Source organism: Hyperolius riggenbachi, chromosome 2 (assembly GCF_040937935.1).
Source record: "Hyperolius riggenbachi isolate aHypRig1 chromosome 2, aHypRig1.pri, whole genome shotgun sequence".
NCBI classification, from domain to species: Eukaryota; Metazoa; Chordata; class Amphibia; order Anura; family Hyperoliidae; genus Hyperolius; species Hyperolius riggenbachi.
The window spans coordinates 307,220,408-307,237,119 of NC_090647.1; the positions used below are offsets into that span (position 1 = coordinate 307,220,408).

The 16,712-nt window shown below is 42.4% G+C and overlaps 1 protein-coding gene across 2 annotated transcripts in view; it reads left to right on the forward strand.

The window, feature by feature from the left end:
• GRIK3 (glutamate ionotropic receptor kainate type subunit 3) overlaps nt 1-16,712 on the forward strand; it is an 861,495-nt gene that overhangs the window by 520,930 nt on the left and 323,853 nt on the right. The gene's annotated exons all lie outside the window — the stretch shown is intronic.

The following is a 16,712-nucleotide window of genomic DNA, read 5'->3' on the forward strand; positions in this document are numbered from 1 at the left end:
TGACACTGTGATTCATTAAATATCAAGCCAAACAGATGGTAATAGCACATTCATAATTAAATAATTTTTTGCCTTAATCCATCAGGTTCATTACTCTCTCATTAATATAGTAACTGTAAAATATAGGAAATAATAACCCCACGGACAGTACTATGCATAATAAAGTAAACTACTTACACACAATGCGAGCTTATTTATGGAAAGTGGAGCAAAGGCAGCTCAAATCTAGCTCATGCTATCCAATATTTGTGTTATTTTTCAATTTAGTTGTTAAGGACATTCTCAATTTTTGCTTCATTTTTCTTTGGTTTACAAATCTCAGTAAAGTTCTTGAAACAAAAACCACTAAAACCACTTTGCTTTTATTGGTATCATGTGACCTACAACAAAACCAGTTACACACCCATGAAACAAGTACAATAAATTAAAGTTCTGGCATTTGATTAATAAGTGGAAGTCCACACTAAATGTGTAAACAATTGCAATAGTCCAGTGGAAGTAGGACTATTTGCACTATTAATGCAGTAGATAGGCTAAAGTGAATTATTCTAATTATGTTTTAAAATAGGATTGACTGATTGATGTTGAGCAGTCCACAGAAGATTACACCAGTAAAAAAACAAAATGTAGTTATACACATCATCTTTACTAATGAATGCCAGCATAGCCAATCCAGCCTGGCGTGATGGCCATGTTTAGCTGCAAATTAGAAATATCTGGTCTGTAATTAAATAAACCCCTTTATCCCCTTTAGCTTTAATCCTGGCACCTGTGTGATCATTGAATAACACAAGTAAATATCAAGAGCCCAATGCAATAGCAAAATAATTAAATAAAGATTAGTGATGGCATATTAGACGCTAAGCAATAATTCATATATATTTCTGTAAAAAAAAAAGTTAAAAATCAATTGAAAGAGAACTTATTGAAGCATGTCGACAGCTTGCAAAGGTGCAGTAACTCCATCCTGCTTGGATTTCTTTGGAAAAAGGTGGGCTGGACCGGGTCCGCGTCACTGTGCAGGCGTGAGCCGTCTGCTCCTGCGCAGTAGCACAGCAATGATCAGGCACGGCTATTTGTGCCAGCAGCAATCTTGGTAAAGTGACGGCAAACCCTAACCTCAGGTAGTCAACTTCTAGCAAAACCTCAGCAGAGTCAGAGCTTGCAAGGAATTGGAAAGTGTGAAGTTCCTTCTGACCACAATGAAATAGATCTGCAGATGTAACACATATAAGTTTACTATGAAAAATATCAATAGTATTTTTTTCCTAACTGAATGGTATTGACACAAGTTTTTTTGTCATATAAGTATACTTAAATGTTACAAACATTGTAGTCAAAGTGATAGATTACCATATTACAATGGCATCATCAAGGCTGAGAAATATCATGCCTTTTCTTGTGTAGAAAAATCAGTGAATGACATACAGTTCTTCCATTATGTGATTGGGCGGGTTAATAGAAAAGAAGTGAAAAAGGAAACAACTGCCTCGGTCAACAATTCTATAACATTCAAACCACCCAAACCATGTAATTTAAACTGATTAAATATGATTAAATATGATTAAAAAGGACATTGGCTTTAATTCACAAATCCTTACCACATTTGGTAATGCAGAAAACTGCAGATTTTTACCCAGCAGGGTGTAAAATGCCAATTTACTAAGGCTGTTACTGCATTGAAAAGTAAAACGACTGTTTAGTGAAGTAAATTACTGACTAACAACAAGTTAGATATTTGGTATTTTAAGACCAGCCTGGAGCTGTTGGTAAATAACGTTCAGCATTCGGTAAAATGGACAGACAAAGGAGGCAGTGAACAGGAAGAGCCACCCTGTTCTACTACTCTCTCCATTTTATCCAATGCACTGCTGGATGGGACATAAAAAACTGAAAAAAAAGAGATGCAGGAGCAGGTTACAATCACAGATGCATTTTGTATCCCATTAGACTTATAGATACTGTATATAGACTGATACACCGAAGAGGACCCTCTTTTGGTATACATGCACATCTAAAGGGATGCTGGGGATGCTTTTTACTCTTGAAGCTGTCACGGGACAGAAGTAGGAATGCTCATGCAAACCACTATCACCATAGCAGAACACATCTTGCTGTAGAGACCTGCTCCACAGCTGGTTAGACTTCTACATTTTACCAAGCAGGTCTTAATGAAATGAAGCAAAAAATTGAATGGATGAGAGCACCAACAGGCAAAATAGATAGAATGCCAAGATTCAAACCACAGTGCCTCCTGGGGAGCACCAATCCAACAACAACAACAGATGGGTCAGCACTACTTAATGTTAAAGCTCTTCATTTCAGACAAAGTCTGGCAGTAGTGGCAGACTGCTGTTTCGGGATGTGTTCCCTTTTTCAAACTGTGAAGCCACTCAATAAAATGACACCATACACCTTTAAATATACACCCACATGAGTGAGCGGGACCTGATAGAAGACTGATGGGCAAGGTGTAAATGAGATGTAAGTGAAATGCCATCTATGTGCCATCTTTGAGCACCACGCCATACATAACCAGGTGGTACTTTTGTAAGTGCATTTCATTTACATCTTGCCCATCAGTCTTTTATCAGGTCCACTGTGAGTACCACCCACTCATGTGGGTGTATATTTAAAGGTGTATGGTGTCATTTTATTCTGAGGCTTTACAGTTTGAAAAAGGAACACATGTCAAAACAGCAGGCTGTCACTGCTGCCAAACTTTGTATGAAATAAAGAACTTTAACCACTAGGTGCCGATGGGCGTGGACATGGCACCAGCCCCAGGACCACCTAACACAGATCGGCGTAAAGTCCTAGGGGCATGTTTTGCAGGAGATCGCGCACACCGATGCGTGCGTATCTCTGCTTGGATGACAGAGCTTCGCTCCATCATCAGTCTCCCAATGGTAATAACACAGTACATTGCTGCGATCTAAGAAAGTGCTGTACTGGGAATAGCCATGTGACATGTCCTCCGGGGAGGCACAAAAGCGATCAGCTGTGATAGGCTGAAGCCTATCACAGCCGATCGCTGTAATTGGCTGACGGGGGGAGGGAGGGAGCCAGAATAAAATAAAAAAAATACAAATATGTATTACAAAAAAAATAAAATATTGATAACAAATTAAACAAACATCCCAGCAGGGATGAGAGCCCATCAACAGAGAGCTCTGTTGGTGGGCAGAAAAGAGGGGGGGAGAATCACTTGAGTGCTGAGTTGTGCAGCCCTGCAGTGAGCCCTTAAAGCTACAGTGGCCCAATTTGTGAAAAATGGCCTGGTCTTTAGGGGGGTTTAAGCCCGTGGTCCTTAAGAGGTTAATACATTGAACGGTGCCAACCCATCTGTTGTTATTAGTGAATTGAAGCAACTTTTTCAGTTAATTACCAAACTATTACCACATGTGTTGAAATTTCGGATGTGGTATTTTACCAACCTGATATTTTTTGTAGAAAAAACCCTTAGTGAATTGAAACCATTGTATTGAGGAATGTTATGCAGGGGCGTAACTAGAAATCACTGGGCCCCCCTGCGAAATTTTGGATTTCTCACTTTCTGCGCAGGTATACTGAGAACCAATGTTATTCACTTGGCTAGTGCACACTAGAATGTGTTTTCCCCATGCATTTTCTCTATCAATTACATTAGCTTCTGTGATAAAAGGTGAATGTTTAACACATACAGACACACATGGTGTGCAGAAAGCACATACAGAAAGCTGACAGATGAGTGTGCTACCAACCTCAGCTTATTACACTCACTCTGTCCATCTCTGATGGAGCAGAACTGGCTCTGCAGACTTCTCCAGCATCAGTACAGTACAGAGCCCTTGGGGAGGGGTAGAGAGGTTGGGCACTGTACATACGAGCCTGCTGCACACTGAATAGGGACTGTCTACAAATCTTTGTCTACAAAAGAGTCCTTATCAGTGGCCGAGCATACGCATCATTAAAACAATTATGTAGAGAGCAGAAAGTTCTGTGTCCTTAGTTGTCAGTCTCTCAGGACAGGGAAAATAAATTTCTCCCTCCACGGGGTCTCTTGTGGCTTCTGGGTCCTCCTGCGGCTGCATCCCTTGCAAGGTTTATTGTTACGTCCCTGATGTTATGGTAGCCTTTTCCCCTTCTAACTATAACCAATTTACTGGCTGTCCCTAAGATCATGTGTCTAATACTTTCAGCCTCTAGCCCAGAAAGAGTATGAGCATCAGGTTCTCTGATGAAAGTCTTGTGATATTAGCTACATGTTTATTTTAGGTGTGTGATTCAGATACAATTGCAGCCAAAAGGCACCTCCATGTCCTTCTCACTACTGTTTCCCCTCAACCTAGAGAACACTTCAGACAGATTTTAAGTTTTCTACTGGTTTGTGTTAAGTTCAGACTTTGATAGGTATATATGCTTTTGGCAATAGGGAAAAACCTCAGCTGCATCTTTTCCCAAATTTCAATAACAGCAATCTTCCATACTGTTCTTCTGCCAACTCGGAGACTCTTCCTGAAATCATCCACCAGATTTTCCATCAGATTAAGCCATTTGCATACTGAGCTGGCATTCACCTGATAATGTTTAAAGTTTCACATGTGCATGATCTATTCTATAGCCCTCTCAAAAAGGCTGTTCAATTTTGGATTATTTTCTGGTGTATTCCCTTATCTCAGGATTTTGTGGAATAAAAATCTTTAGCTGTACATAGTATAAAGGAATACTTGACAATCATAAGAAAATCATTTTCCATCCTTGTTTCAATAGCTAACTAAATGTACTGATGTCTTTTTGACACATATACTTTATACGTTAACCCTTGCAGGAAGTCTGGGTCTTAAAAGTTATAGATTGTTCTACCCTCTCTTAACCTCTAATGAGCATCTTTCTCTTGAGTAGGGATGCTCATTCGGATTAAGCGAAATTAAAAATTACACATTTCTGATCGGAGATCAGCATTTCCAAACAGAATTTGAAAAAACGGTTGTTGGAATTCCGTGGAAATCCGATTTACCACAACTCTGTTTTTTTCACCCAATTACAGAACACGAAAGCATTGAACCAATCAGAGAATGCAGAATTTTCAGCAAAAATCAGATCGCTACGGTAATTTTAGACCAATCACAAGACTGATTTTTCCCTTTTTCCAATTTCCGCTTTTCCGATTTCCATTTTTCCCATTCCCATTTTTCCATTTTTTTTAAATGTATCTGATGCAAAAAAATGACTATAAAATATTCCTTGAAAATTGGAAAAATGGAAAAACTGAAATAAGAAAAACGGAAAATCAGAAAGCAGAAAAAACCGGAAATTGGCATTGACAGAATTTGGAATTTCCGCAGAATCAGAAATGGGCATTTCTGACTATCCTTACTTTTAAGATTGGGAAGCAAGATGTCTAGCCTGGCATTAGGCACCCCAAAAAGAGACCATGGATATAATGTCACTGTTTACAGTTCTACAACTGGTATAAAAGATCACAATTCCCAGCCAGTCTATGATGTAATGAAAGATATCGTCTAAACTATTTAACCTTATATTGGTGAGATTGATTCACATAAGGATTTAGTCCATTGCAATATCACTACTATCTTTTTTTGAGTACCATATAAACTTAGCAAAGGCAGAATTCAATATATTGACATCCTTATGTCTCATCAGAGCTGCAAGGTTTATAGAGCATACAGCAATAAAGGGAAACTAATCATTTTGACTAAATAACATTGCCCCATCATTGGGAACAGAGGTTCTTCCCAGTGCTTTCATTTCTGTAGAATTTCCATAGAACATAGTAAATATAGCATGCCAGCATATTTTGATGTTTTAGGTATGTAAAAGCATGCTTCATCACCCCAATTCTAATTTCTTTAATCCACATTATGTTATCTTGGAGATTGGACTAAGATAGGAACAGCAACTTACTTTTAGCATAATTTTCGAAGAGATCAGAAAAGCCACCAAATGTATATAATTTACTATGTTATCTAAATATTGTTTTGGATTTCAAAAAAATTAAAATGAAAGGGTATAATCTGTGCAGGGAATGGACCTATTTGAATGTCTTGACAAAAGTTTTGATCTAGAAGGGAATACTTCAGGATTACCTATGTCAGAATAAATGACCATTCGAAAATAATCACCCCTGACACATTTCTTTCTAAAGATTAATTTGAGAACCAACTAAATACGGGAGTTAGATTTTGGCAGTAAAAGTTGTAAACTTTAACCTAATGTATGTGAGAATTTCCCCCTCAAACTAACTTTAAGAAGAGCTTTTTAAAACTCTTTCAATACTTCGTTATCAAATCAAATGCCTTCTTTGTATAAAGTGTTGATATCACACTTAAGTATGACGAAGACCCAGACAGAAGTTGTTTGTCCAAGGCTACAAGCACTATTTTGTTATTCATAATAACCATATTGTACACTTTGATAAAAACTCACTTTCAAAAGGTTATTTAATCAAATATGGCCTGACTGTAATTTTGCTCAAGGAAAGTATATAATTTATTATGAATCATTATTAAAGTTATAAACACCCAATCCCTAGCTTTCACCATTGTACGGTATATCCAGTTCTAGCCATTTCCCCTTATCCTTGTCATGTTCATTTAAGATTGTCTAACCTAGAAAGATATCTTTACCAAAAGCAGTACCCCTGCTTAGTCTTCCTTAGAGTAGACAAAAGAATATATAGCTATAGCTGTTCCCTTATTGTAAATATTGGGTGAAAATATTTTACTACAAGGCGAGTTAATATAGCAAGGTCAACTTTAATTTTGTCTAAATGTCTAAGAACCTTCATTCATTTTTGGGTTGTGCATAGTTCTCACCTATTATCAATGTCAACGGTCAAATAAATGTATTAGTTGGATAGATTTGTACCAAGAATGAGATTTCCTCTTTGTGCAAGTTAGTGTCCCAGTCAAGCTCTTCCAATCCATCCAGATGCTGTCTTCATAATACATCATGACTAAAAGAACATGTTGGTATGTTAGCAATTGTATAATGGCTATTTAGTTCAGCATTGCCCTGAATTGCTGCTAATTTCTTTTGTGCATGTGTCATTGTTGTGGGTGGGGTTGCAGATTTGAGAACCAGCAGTGCTCTGATCTTTCATATTGCTCTCTATTGTGTAATGGCTTATTGAATTATTGTTATTAGAAAATGTAAACAATTGCAACTGTCTTGTCTCTCCCTTTGATCACATCCCAGCTCCTCCCTGACTTCCTCCTGTATGTGATGATAGTTTGTGGAGTAGTTTGGACCCCTCATAGACTGCTTTTTAGTTGAGCTAAGCTGCATCTGAAATTTACACAGGAAGTCCAAATTGCAGACTCCGATAGCCAGGTCATAAAAAAGGAAAATTGTTTAACAAGCAGTTTAGTACATTCTATGCCACTCCATAATTATGCCTATTGCACTTATTAACCTCCGTAGCGGTAATCTGAAGTCAGGCTCGGGACGGAAATCCGCAGCTCTGAGCGGTAATCCCATACCTGAGTGAGTTATATGCAGGAGCTGCTGCAGATCTCTCTGTGGTATGTTTTTTTTTCTTGCATTTAGGGTCTAAAAGCTTGTGAAAAAAAAATATATGACTTTTAGACCACAAATCTAGAAATAATCATAACGCCAGGGAGGTTATCTAGAAATAATCATAACGCCAGGGAGGTTAAGTGCTCAACATGAGGAAAAATTTAATTGAGAGAGTGGTATCAAAAGTAACTTCGAACTTGCCCATTGCCCACATAGGAAGGACATTGAAGCTGATGAAGAAGGAGAATACTGTAAATCATAGAGCTAAAAGCCTTACATACCTTTAGCCAATCCTCCCTTAGCGGGTCATGCAGCAGTGTATATTGCTGTTGATGCTGGAGTAACCTTTTAAGGTATAGATGAACTTTATCGCAGTGAAATGAATAGAAACTCTCCTGATATTTCACCAGAATTGTGTATATTGGTTTCAACATTATGCTAAACAGCTCTTGAATTCTATGCTATATTTGCATCATTGGATTAATCAATAAGATTGTTTTGTTACTTGTGCTGATAAATTTATAACACTGTGTTGAAAATAAATTTCCAGTGTCAATGAAATGAAATCCTATAGGTCTATTCTTTATCAGTGTTCTATTATTTAAACCACTTCTGGGACAGTATTCAAGCAATTCAGATGGCCGTTTGAGGATTATATTGTGTATGCTGGAATAATATTTGTTCTCTGTGTAAGGAAGAAAAAAAAGATCTTTGAGGCAGCAGCATTATGCTCTGTTTATATTAAAAATGTATTTCTTATTAATATATCTGTAAAGAATCCTGCATTTGACATTTTTGGGTGAGCTTTCTTTTTTTAGAGAGGGAATGAAAGTTTGGAGTCTCCAGGGGATGCGTTAGTAATGTTTATTGAATTAATTTACATGTTGATTGGATGGCAGTGACTATTCTCTGTGGCAATTGAGGACCAGGAATAGTTGGTCTGATTGAAATAGCATGCTATTCTTGTATGTTAGAGTTCCCACTGGTAATCAGCACTTAGCATAGAGAAATAACTGTGCTGCATTAAACAGGCATAATTCTGTATGAGAAGCACAGCTATTAGGTATTTGGGTGTAATTGCAGACTGGCCTAGGAATTTGGAGGGCAATTACACAAGGTGTCTGAATATACAAAAATCAGAGGCCAGTAGCAGGTGGTATGATGGATGTTATGCATAGTTCAAAATAGAGTGTTTATGTAAAGCAGTGACTATCATCTATGCCAGGGTTCATGGACATCGTATGTGGCCAACAATTCCTTCAGAGAATGGCAGAATATAAATTTAGCTTTTCATAGGAATAAATAAAATCACAAACACTGGTCCACATGACAGCCCGGGGGCCCCAGGTCTCTCTCACTCACTGGGGCCCCCAAACCACCATGCGACACCTAGAGGGAAGTGCGGGCAAGCCCTGGACCTCTCACCTCCAGGGAACTCACCCCACCACCTCTAAACTGAATGCCAACTGCAACAAACACAATTGCTAACTTCCAGTCAGAGCAATATCCTGCCTCTATCTGGCCAGCAGACGCTTGTCAGCCAATCAGGTGCACTGTCATACACCCTTTGCCTGCTGTACCATACCTAGCAGGAATTACATAGATTAGCATTCAGGTGGGAGGCTTCGGTTGGACGCAATCGTGAATTGCGTCGTTTAACAGGGACGCCCTGTGTAGGCACATCTCCCACACGGTCCCCTCCCTAACCACTCACCTGTCAACCGCATCGTAGAAGCTGCAAAAAATGAAATTTAAAATCACAAACACTGGTCCACATGACAGCCCAGGGGCCCCAGGTCTCTCTCACTCACTGGGGCCCCCAAACCACCATGCGACACCTAGAGGGAAGTGCGGGCAAGCCCTGGACCTCTCACCTCCAGGAAACTCACCCCACCACCTCTAAACTGAATGCCAACTGCAACAAACACAATTGCTAACTTCCAGTCAGAGCAATATCCTGCCTCTATCTGGCCAGCAGACGCTTGTCAGCCAATCAGGTGCACTGTCATACACCCTTTGCCTGCTGTACCATACCTAGCAGGAATTACATAGATTAGCATTCAGGTGGGAGGCTTCGGTTGGACACAATCGTGAATTGCGTCGTTTAACAGGGACGCCCCGTGTAGGCACATCTCCCACACGGTCCCCTCCCTAACCACTCACCTGTCAACCGCATCGTAGAAGCTGCAAAAAATAAAATTTAAAATCACAAACACTGGTCCACATGACAGCCCAGGGGCCCCAGGTCTCTCTCACTCACTGGGGCCCCCAAACCACCATGCGACACCTAGAGGGAAGTGCGGGCAAGCCCTGGACCTCTCACCTCCAGGGGACTCACCCCACCACCTCTAAACTGAATGCCAACTGCAACAAACACAATTGCTAACTTCCAGTCAGAGCAATATCCTGCCTCTATCTGGCCAGCAGACGCTTGTCAGCCAATCAGGTGCACTGTCATACACCCTTTGCCTGATGCACCATACCTAGCAGGAATTGCATAGATTAGCATTCAGGTGGGAGGCTTCGGTTGGACGCAATCGTGAATTGCGTCGTTTAACAGGGACGCCCCGTGTAGGCACATCTCCCACACGGTCCCCTCCCTAACCACTCACCTGTCAACCGCATCGTAGAAGCTGCAAAACATAAAATTTAAAATCACAAACACTGGTCCACATGACAGCCCAGGGGCCCCAGGTCTCTCTCACTCACTGGGGCCCCCAAACCACCATGCGACACCTAGAGGGAAGTGCGGGCAAGCCCTGGACCTCTCACCTCCAGGGGACTCACCCCACCACCTCTAAACTGAATGCCAACTGCAACAAACACAATTGCTAACTTCCAGTCAGAGCAATATCCTGCCTCTATCTGGCCAGCAGACGCTTGTCAGCCAATCAGGTGCACTGTCATACACCCTTTGCCTGCTGTACCATACCTAGCAGGAATTACATAGATTAGCATTCAGGTGGGAGGCTTCGGTTGGACGCAATCGTGAATTGCGTCGTTTAACAGGGACGCCCCGTGTAGGCACATCTCCCACACGGTCCCCTCCCTAACCACTCACCTGTCAACCGCATCGTAGAAGCTGCAAAAAATAAAATTTAAAATCACAAACACTGGTCCACATGACAGCCCAGGGGCCCCAGGTCTCTCTCACTCACTGGGGCCCTCAAACCACCATGCGATACCTAGAGGGAAGTGCGGGCAAGCCCTGGACCTCTCACCTCCAGAGAACTCACCCCACCACCTCTAAACTGAATGCCAACTGCAACAAACACAATTGCTAACTTCCAGTCAGAGCAATATCCTGCCTCTATCTGGTCAGCAGACGCTTGTCAGCCAATCAGGTGCACTGTCATACACCCTTTGCCTGCTGTACCATACCTAGCAGGAATTACATAGATTAGCATTCAGGTGGGAGGCTTCGGTTGGACGCAATCGTGAATTGCGTCGTTTAACAGGGACGCCCCGTGTAGGCACATCTCCCACACGGTCCCCTCCCTAACCACTCACCTGTCAACCGCATCGTAGAAGCTGCAAAAAATAAAATTTAAAATCACAAACACTGGTCCACATGACAGCCCAGGGGCCCCAGGTCTCTCTCACTCACTGGGGCCCCCAAACCACCATGCGACACCTAGAGGGAAGTGCGGGCAAGCCCTGGACCTCTCACCTCCAGGGAACTGACCCCACCACCTCTAAACTGAATGCCAACTGCAACAAACACAATTGCTAACTTCCAGTCAGAGCAATATCCTGCCTCTATCTGGCCAGCAGACGCTTGTCAGCCAATCAGGTGCACTGTCATACACCCTTTGCCTGCTGTACCATACCTAGCAGGAATTACATAGATTAGCATTCAGGTGGGAGGCTTCGGTTGGACGCAATCGTGAATTGCGTCGTTTAACAGGGACGCCCCGTGTAGGCACATCTCCCACACGGTCCCCTTCCTAACCACTCACCTGTCAACCGCATCGTAGAAGCTGCAAAAAATAAAATTTTAAATCACAAACAGTGGTCCACATGACAGCCCAGGGGCCCCAGGTCTCTCTCACTCACTGGGGCCCCCAAACCACCATGCGACACCTAGAGGGAAGTGCGGGCAAGCCCTGGACCTCTCACCTCCAGGGAACTCACCCCACCACCTCTAAACTGAATGCCAACTGCAACAAACACAATTGCTAACTTCCAGTCAGAGCAATATCCTGCCTCTATCTGGCCAGCAGACGCTTGTCAGCCAATCAGGTGCACTGTCATACACCCTTAATAAATAAAATCAAAAAGGAAGGAAATCATACATTCAATCTGTGATGCAAAATTATGTGTTATTATTATTATTTAGTATTTATATAGCCCCGCCCCCAACATATTCCGCATCGCTTTAGATCAGGACACTCTGCGTATTTATACTTACCTGGGGCCTCCTCTAGCCCCATGAGGTGTGATTGCTCCTTCACCATCGTCAGGCCAGTCACAGCCAGTCGTGTGATTCTCCACTTACGTGGCACGGCCGCGCACAAGTCCCCGCCACGCTCCTGTCCCCTGGAGCATTCTGGACCTGCACAATACTACTGCACAGGCGCAGAACATTGCCTTGGACAGGAGTACGGTCAGGCCCTGCATGCGCAAAACAGCGTGACCAGCCCTGATTATCGGGGCTAATTCCAGGAAGACCGAGCGACTGGCGAGGATGGTGAAGGACTGGTTGCACCTCATGGGGCTAGACTAGAGGAAGCCCCAGGTAAGTATAATTGTGTAGAATGTCGTGATCTCAGAGTCAATTTAAAGAGTATATACTGTATAGTCTTTTCACTCTTCCTCAGAAGAGCTCACAATCTATCATCTACCATAGCCTTATGTCGTCTAGGGACAATTTAGGAATTAGGGACAATTACATTATCTTTTGGAGATGTGGAAGGAAACCAGAGTGCCCCCACAGACACAAGGAGAACATACAATCTCCTTGCAGATGTTGCCCTGGCTGAGATTCAAACCCCAGGACCCAGCACTGCAAGGCTGTAGTGCTATCCATTACACCACTGTGCTGCCCAGTTATATGTATGGCAGTTGCACTTATAGTTCTCACTGAGACTGGTCAATAGCATTTAAATCTCCAAAGAGGTACAATCTTAACAGTAGCATAGATCATAAATTAGCTTTTTTTTTGTATGAAGCAGAGGCATCATCCATTTTGATCCAGTCCGCTGGTGTGGTTGGGCCATGGATAGCCACCTGGTTGCAATCACCCCTCTTTTACAGAGAGCCTTGCATAAGTGTTTAAACATAGCTTGCAATTGGGGGTTATTCTATTGTCCTGGTCAGAACGACTTTTAGGCTTGCTGGTACTTTTTAATTGGGCATCCCATTTTATTTAGCAGAAAGTCAATGAGTTATAAATTATATGGTAGCAGGAATAAGCCTTGCGTCTAGGTCATTTGGAATTACTGGCAAAGGAAAATGTGCAGATTATTCTAGGGTCATGGAGGCTTGATGCAGTATAAATATATATGTCATCTTTTCTCTGGCACATGGAGAAACTAGTTTAAGGGCCAGAATGGCCTCTTCTCATTCCTCTTGATCTGTAGAAGGGATTACATACAACTATTTTATATGCAAGTAGTAGGGTAGATATTTTAGCTGAACAATCTTTTAGTCATGTCACTCTGAAAATTGATAATCTATTGAATGCTACACTCTGCAATAAAAATCCGGTCTCTTCCTCCTTCTCAATGTTTCAAGTGACTACTCAGTTGGTCATGTGATTCTCCTCAGACTTGAAGCAAACAGAGATGTTCCCTATCCCTAACAACAGTCTGCTATCTTGTCAAATGAAGGAATAATACTTTTATATACTTTACTTTCATATACAGTATGTATCAAACACCTAAAAGTGCAAGATGATATTCTTTATCACTGTTTTCAGTTTGATGATTCTCTTTATATCTATAGCAAAGCATTCATGTTCTGTAGGATCATTTTATACAATTAAAAAAAAAAGTTCAAGTTGAAGATTAATCTGTACCACATTATGACTGCACTTGCCCTCTGGAAATACATGTTCTGCTGAAATTAATGTGATTTTCTAAGTCAGAAAAAATATATATTATCATGACAATTTGATAGACATCCAGCCAGTACCACTATTCTGAATCCAGCTAGATTTAAGTGACAACAGTTCAAATGGCTCAAAGTCTAAGCGAATGTGGTACTCCTGTGTGGTCTCCTTTTTTAGTTTATACAACTCAGTAACAATTTTTTTTTATATAATTTGTAAGTGAATAAATCCAGCAGTTTTGGTACTGCAGTAAATCAGAAATCAAATCACTAAAATGACAATGGGTACTCAAAAGCAAGCAGTGGAACAGCACCAATAAATTCCTGAAACATAGTTGCATTTTTTTTCTAAAGTATTTTATAAGTTTAAGCCAGTAGCATGTGAATCACCATAGGAATAGCCAGAACAGCTTCTAACCTTCCCAGAGATCAGCAGGCAGAAGTGATAAGGCAAGTATAATCTCACCTCTCTCTCATCCCAGCAACAATCAAAGCGTTTTCATCTCCTGTACTGTAGCCGGTCTCCTTTGCCGAGTGCACCAGGTCCCTGCTTGATGATGTTACAAAGGGCTGCAGGAGGGCGGCTAGGATTTAAGCATGAAGACAATGTGACCATCTTTAAGCCTCATCTACACGCGTAGATGAGGCTGCGATCCGGCGGCTGGATTAGCCGCCGGATCGCATCTTCCGCGTACCTGCGCGTGCCCACCGCGTCCCCGCTTGCCGCGCGTGTGCCGCATTCGATTCCCCGCTCGTCCCCGCCGGTGCCGCTTATCTTCCGCTCGATTCCCTGCCATTGTCCCCTCGCGGGGAGCGAGCAGGGAATCGGCGGAAGCAAGATCCGTCCTGTTCGATCTTATCAATCGAGCCGCATCAGTGGCTCGATTGATAAGGAGCATCGCGGCCGCATCTACGTGTGTAGATGCGGCTTTAGAATGAATAGTTGTGAAGTAATACAGTATGCATCTGAGATACCCAGTCTCTGCATAAACGTGGGGCCATTACCAGGTAAAATTATACTGGGAAAAGGCGGAACACTATAATACCCGGATTAGTGAATAATGGCGCACAGCGTCTATGCATAAAAATGGCGCTGCATTAAAAAAATACGCTTATCGCTATTTATTGTTAGTACTGCATAATAATGGCGCAAAGGGAAAAAAGAAAAAAAACGGCACACAGTAACGTTATTTATCAATAGCGCCGTTCATATGTCAAAAAGCAGACATTATTGCGCACAGTAACATTGTTTATCAATAGCGCCCTACATAAGCCAAACTGCAGATGTTATTTAACTGCAAAACGGTGAAGGGATTTAATGTAACACTGTCAAGGTTAGTGTTAGGCACCACCAGGGGAGATTTAGGGTTAGGCACCACCAGGGAGGTCTTAGGTTTAGGCACCACCAGGGAGGTGCTTAGGGTTAGGCACCTCCAGGGGGGAGGTTAGGGTTAGGCACCACCAGGGGGGTGGTTAGGGTTAGGCACCACCAGGGGGGTGGTTAGGGTTAGGCCCCACCAGGGAGAAGGTTAGGGTTAGGCACCACCAGGGGGGTGGTTAGGGTTAGGCACCACCAGGGGGGTGGTTAGGTGGTGGGGTCTAGGGTTAGGGATAGGTACAGAGAGGGTTCTGTGTGTTAACGCTAAATTACAATAAAATAAACAGAGCTAAATAACGATAAGGCTTTACCGTTAATTAGCGATAAGCGGCAAACAGATTAGCTGCAACACCGTGCGCCATTATTCACAGGTGCCATTTTCAAATGGATCCATAATACCACCAGGATAAAATATATACGGTGAGGAGGGACCAGAAGATTACCAGAGACTATAAGGAAAAAAGGCGGACTTCCAGACCAATGCTACATAGAAGGATTAAGGTGGCCATACATCAGGCGACTTGGCGGCCGATCGACCATACAATTTGATTATTATAATCGAATTGGCTGAAAATCGGTGACGCTAAGTGCATGCCCGACCGACAAAGCAACCAATTTAGGGATGGAAATTGTTCACACGGTCGATCGCCCATGCCGCAAGTATTGGACCGAAGTTGGTTGGTTGGGTGTACGGTGGTACGCGGCGATTTCCGGAAAGAACGACGAGATGACGAAACCCCTGCTGCAATGTATAAATGTACACGTGTGTGCATTTATACTATACCTGTCCTATTGCAGCCTCCACGCGGTGTCCGTAACCTCTGGGTGGCTCTCCGACCCGTACACTCCACAAGTAATGTATAAATGCAGACACGGGGGGGAACATTTTTACATTGGGGGCAGTGGCAGTTCGGACGGGAATCGGCCTGTGGTATATAGGCAGAATCGACAAAAAGACATATTTATCTCTAATCAGATTTGATTAGAGATAAATTTGTTTCTTTGTTAAATCTGCCCATAATCGTTAGGTCTATGGGCATACACCTCCCATAAATTTGATGGTATCTGTAAGCCCCCTTTAACCACTTAAGGACTGCAGTCTTAAAAGACAAGACAAGACAAGACAAATAACATTTATATTGTGCTTTTCTCCTTGCGGACTCAAAGCGCCAGAGCAGAGCAGCAGCCACTAGGGCGCGCTCTATTGGCAGTAGCAGTGTAAGGGAGACTTGCCAAAGGTCTCCTACTGAATTCGTGCTGGCTTACTGAACAGGCAGAGCTGAGATTCGAACCCTTGTCTCCTGTGTCAGAGGCAGAGCCCTTAACCATTACACCATCAGCCAACTTAAGGACCACACATCTTTTTTTCCATTCAGACCACTGCAGCTTTAGGCCTCTTTCACACCAAGACGTTGCGTTTTAGGGGTCGTTAAGATCGCATAACGTGCCCCTAACGCAAGGCACGGTGGTGTTGAAGTTGGACGTCAGATTGAGCCGCGTTATGCGGCAATTGGTGCGCTGTTTTACGTCTATCTATAATGATAGAACAGCCGCTCCAGGATAGTGATGGGAAGTCCGGATCTTTTCAAGGATTCGGATGATTTGAATTGGATCATTGAAAAGATCTTTGAACCAAATCATTTGAATCATTTTACTAGGGAAGCAAACTGGGGGTGAAATGACTAGCAGGACAGGACTTTCTCTGCACTGTACATTCTGTATGTTCCTGTTTCTTCCACTGTGAACCAAATCGTTCATTGTG